The 5,062-nt window shown below is 48.2% G+C and overlaps 1 protein-coding gene and 1 long non-coding RNA gene across 3 annotated transcripts in view; both read right to left on the reverse strand.

Annotated features, from left to right (window-relative positions):
• LOC146492466 (uncharacterized) overlaps positions 1-5,062 on the reverse strand; it is a 364,885-nt gene that overhangs the window by 253,405 nt on the left and 106,418 nt on the right. The window lies entirely within an intron of this gene.
• LOC146492472 (glutamate receptor ionotropic, kainate 5-like) overlaps positions 1-5,062 on the reverse strand; it is a 193,198-nt gene that overhangs the window by 98,665 nt on the left and 89,471 nt on the right. The window lies entirely within an intron of this gene.

Consider the following 5,062-nt stretch of genomic DNA (forward strand, 5'->3'; position numbering starts at 1 on the left):
CAAGCCCCGGAGTTTGTCAGTTTCATTAAGGGAGCAGTTGATCAAATCCATAATTCTTCTTCAGGTTTTTAGAGAACACATCTGGGAGACTCTCTGAAGGTCAGAGAATAAGCGAGACTATACAAAGGACACGAGAAGCCAAGCAGGAAAGATAAGGGAGAGGGAGAAAATGCGACCGCCTCCACCAAGAGCCAAGAGAGACGACTCTTACAGGCTTTGGGAGGCGAGGTGGAGCTTCACATAAAACTGTTAATGTTCACCACGTCACTAATGAGTCATCAGGTTTAGGGTTACACGGTTAAAATATATCTGAATAGCGTTTGGTGAAAACAAAATCCAAGCCGAACCCAAACTCTACAAGGGCTTCAACCCTCTCTTGGTCACCTGCGCCCCGCCCCCGTATTTAGCCTTTACTCTGGTACGTGCTTCCACGTATTCACTGAAAGCTGTGCACATCCAGTTTTTGTCAGTGCTTCCCCGAGTGGAGCAACAATGGACCAATCAGAGCTTTACACGGACTTCCTGCGGCAGAGCCAGGACAAATGGAGAGAGAAAAATAAGCATGAAAAGAGTTCAGACTTGTACGCTTACGCAGCACAAACCTTTTCACCAAATTCACCAAGTGAGCAACTCAGAGCGTGTGCCATGGCCCTGTGAAGGCGTCCATTATGGCTCTTCAAAGACTTCTGCAAACCCGAAAGGCTTTCACCGACCTGAACTACAAGCCATGCTCTTCCTCAGTCCCTCATGCCACTGTTTTCTCCCCTTATTGTACTTTTTGCAGCGGAGCTCCTTCAACGAAGAACGAATAAATCAGCCGTCTTCCTCTCTCTGCACGCTGACACCGTGTGCAGCCTCCTCTGTTGCATCTATGCCCAGCAGATGTATGTACCCGTGCCTCAATATGTTGTAGGAAGCGGCGGGGATGGCGCGGCAGGTAATGAAACACAGATTCATCACAACAAAGAGATCGTGAGTTTAAGAGAAAGAGACGCTGAGGGAGAGAGATCCCTGCAGAGATGTTTTATTGAGGGCACAGAGGAGAAAACGCCTCTTAGACTGAGTGAAAAGCCAGAGAGAGATAAGACGTGAAGGCGAGTCAGACGAAAAAGCCGATTTCTGGACGTACAGACCAAATCTGACTGGCTCTTAATGAAGCCAGGTTGAGTTTGTTTCTTATCACTGACATGTTTGATCTGCTGATGGCCGAGACAAAGGATGCTCTGATGAGTCGTTCAAGACCAAACATTTAGACAAGAGAGAAAAGTCAGAGCACACTTTAGTCTCTGAGAGTTCAGCTGCAGAACAAACTTTGAGTTTCAGCTGAGTTTGAGTTTGCAGGTAAGATGAACGCTTTCGCTCTGTGGCTCATCTGGCTTAATACATTTCTATGCATCCAAATAGTCATCCTTAAAAAATGTATCCAGAGGGTCTGCGCTGCTTCAGCCTCCCTATTTACTGCAGAAATCTGTGCTGTCGCTGCGTCGTCACTGCAAACCCCTTGGAAACCCTACGCTGTAGCCCGACGTGCACCTCACAGTCTGCAAAGATTGGGGCTGGTCTGTTCGCGCGCTGAGTCCTCCTGTGTATTAACGTTTATGCTGCGGTGATTTATCAGTGAGAGAATAACAACCACAGTCTCAGGACAAGAAATAAAACCCACAGCATCAGTATAACAGCTCACAAATATCAGCAAACTCCTGGAGGGAGATGGCTGAAACGATGGACAAAGAAGTGGACAAATATGTGACCACCACAAAGAGCGAGGACGCAGGAGGGAAAAGTCCCAGCATCTGATTTGTTTCTGTGGGCTGGTAGTGCACATACATCAGGCTCTGCAGCGACTCACCACAGCAGCGTGCACCAGGCCTCGATCTCTGTTTGTGAGCGGAAAAAGAAAATTAAATTCATTTTCTGATCAAACAGGAAACCAATAAAGAGTATGTGTGCACAGGTGAGGCCTCAGCAGAGAGAAAGGACGGGATCTTCAGTCCTGCTGTGTTATTAGAACAGGTGAACCACCTCCTCAGGTGTGGGCAGCAACACCACCCAAAAGACTTGATTACATTACAAGAAGGCTGGAGGTGACGCTGAGAGTTAAACGCTGAAATGAAGAGAAGTTTGTCTTGTGTCCAGACAAACTTTCTGGCGTAACATCAGGATTAGAGAGGATTAGACATCATAAGAATCAGCAGCGATGCCCCCGTGACAGCAGCAATAATGTGAAACTGCAGCGATTACAGAGAAAAGGGTTGATATCAGAGGACAGCTTTGGATTTGTCGATGAAGAGGGGGAGGAGGGAGGGCGCTCCTTTTCACTCTGGAGTGAAGCGGCGTTTCAGCGGCGAGATTTCCCTCAGCGTGAAGCAGAAGATAAGCAGAGTTAAAGCGAGCTTACAGCAGCGCAGGAAGCAGATTACAGGTGCAGTGGCAGCGTGGCAGACACAAAGCTGGATTACAGGAAGGTCTGAAACCTGAACAAGAAGACAGGCGCGAACACAGCGGGGGACGGGCCTCGCTCTCCTCACTCTGCCCGCCATCATCTCTGTAACTGGTGGGTTTCTGCCCGCCATCATCTCTGTAACTGGTGGGTTTCTGCCCGCCATCATCTCTGTAACTGGTGGGTTTCTGCCCGCCACTCTCCTTCCCAGGCGGTCTTTTCTTCTCTCTTTTGTCTTCCTCATCGTGTCCCGCTCTGCCCACGTCCTTTAGCCTCACACGGCTGTTCTCAGACATCAGTCTTGACACGCTGCCATTGTTGTCTTAAAGGAAGTATATCTTTGTGCCTGTCATACAGGACATGCACATGGATGCTCAGCCACTTTCTATACTGGGAATCCTGTTCTGACTGGATTCAAAGCTCCCGAGCAGTTCAGCAGACTTTAAATATGAACCTATAAGTGCCTGTTTGTAAAGTCTGCAAATAAATACAAAAATAAAATATTAGTTTATTTTTGAAGCCTTGTTTTTATGGTTTTTGGTGCTAAAGAGACCATAGTTAGACCAGCAGGGGGCAGCTTGCTCAGGAAGGTGCATCTGTAAACTGTAGGTAGCATCACACAGACAGGCTGTGTCCCAATTCAGGGTCTGCAGCCTTAAAGGCGCATTTTAAGGCCGATTACGTCACCGCGACGCGACGAAGGCTGTCCCAATTGGAAGGCTGCTCGAAATGCGGCCCTCAAATGCGTCCTTCATTTCCCTGAATTTTAAGGACGTGGCGGTGTAGACTTCGTGGCCCAACATATCCCAGAATGCATAGCGCGGCGGTGGGTGTGGATAATTTTGATGAGGATGAGGGGCGCCCGAAGAGTAAACTTAAGTAAGTACTGAATATTATGTCACTTATTTATGTGCAAATGTTTAATAACGAAGAACATTAAAACATTCCTGTTGGCCACATGTCGGCAAAGTCATGTGACATTAGTGACGTTTGTACTAACTTGGTTTTAAAGCCGTTACTTTAAAATATACGCCGTTCAATAGCTGAGCTTAATCAGAGAAACAAACAAACAAATGAACAAAAGATTTTCTCCTTCATTTCTGTCAAACAAAGCTGAATGAAACGTTTCCAGCTGTTAGTATCATGGTTGCTAGGCAACCTGGGCAGCACAACGGAGGCTAGACCGTCCCATTTCACAAGCCTCGCACTTCCGGCCTTAGCGGTCTTTGAGGATCGTTGAGGCTGCGTACTTTAAGGCTGCAGACCCTGAATTGGGATACAGCCTCAGATACCTGCTAACAAGTGCTGTTAGCACAGTGACCTCACAGCAGCCATATTATTGGTCACATGATGTCATTAAAAATGCTCCCACAGACACGGTCCAGAGATCCAGCTCAGCTGTTAAAATCAGAGATGAAACCGCTGAAAGGTTGGACGGTTTGCTGGGCGAGGACCTGCTGGGAAAGTTTGGTAAAACCTGGCAAACATCAGCATGTCTCTGCAGCTCTCTCTCTGAGTTCACCTGCTAACATCCATCAGCCTACCGAGACATTAATTTCATCAGAATCCAACCGTCTGTCAGGCGGCATCAGCAGATGTAGACGTTTGACTTTGTGAGCTTCACCCTCTGCAGCAGGAACAGAAGACAAAGCCATAAGGAGGGATAAGATGCTGGGATATGACTTCCTGCCAGGAGAGCCGTGTCTGTGGCGCAGCTCGCCGAGGCTTCTCAGTCCGGGGGAGGATCGGCGGATAGGCGAGGGCTCAGCTGGTCTGACTGCTGGTGTGGAGCGGAGGGAGGACAGAAATACAAAGGACAGATGGAGGGATTACGGCGGCTGAGGGAAGAGCGAGAACAGAGGACCGAGAGAGAGAATAACGGGGGAAACGGAGACAGAGGGTTTACTGACAGGAGCTGTAGCTCGGCTAGCAAGGGCTCCGTGGACGCTGGTTAGCCTGCGTGCCACTTATATCCAGACTCAAGGAGCTGTATAGAGACGTGCACAGCTCAACGCTCAGAGCTTATCTGTGTTTGACCTGCTGATCAGCTTCTTCAGGCACGTACAGCTGTTCTGCTAACAGTAATATTATTGTTGTATAATAATGATAATTTACCCAAAATGTTAAAAAAGCAAGAAGATTGTATCGTTATTTTACCAGGAAGTGAAACTTTCTGCTGGACTTCAGGAAATATCCTCTGTGCACATACTGATGGCAAACTCCCCAAATCATGGGGATCTGTGGCCGTCTGTCCTCCAAGCTCGAGTCCTCTACCAGAGGCCTGGGTGCTTCAGGGTCCTGGTGGCAAAAGTAGAGAAAACAGAGTCTGATTGCAGAGTGGTAACTTCTTGATGTTTGACCAGCAGTTGTCTCACACAGAGCCTCCACTCCTCCCTCACACACGTTCTTGTCATTCCTGCATCTCTGAGGTGTTTGAGCTGCACAGGAGTGTGTGTTTAAAGATGAGGATAACCTTTCAGCCGGTACAGAAGCCTTTGAAGTCGACCTGTTTGGTGGAGACGTGTGTTCGGTATCAAAGCGCTCAGCGAGGACGGTGCAGGAAGCCTCCTCCTTCCATCTCTCAATTTCTTATGTAAACGAGCCTCACTCGTCACCGGCACG

The sequence above is a fragment of the Neolamprologus multifasciatus genome, chromosome 22 (assembly GCF_963576455.1).
Source record: "Neolamprologus multifasciatus chromosome 22, fNeoMul1.2, whole genome shotgun sequence".
Lineage (NCBI taxonomy): Eukaryota > Metazoa > Chordata > Actinopteri > Cichliformes > Cichlidae > Neolamprologus > Neolamprologus multifasciatus.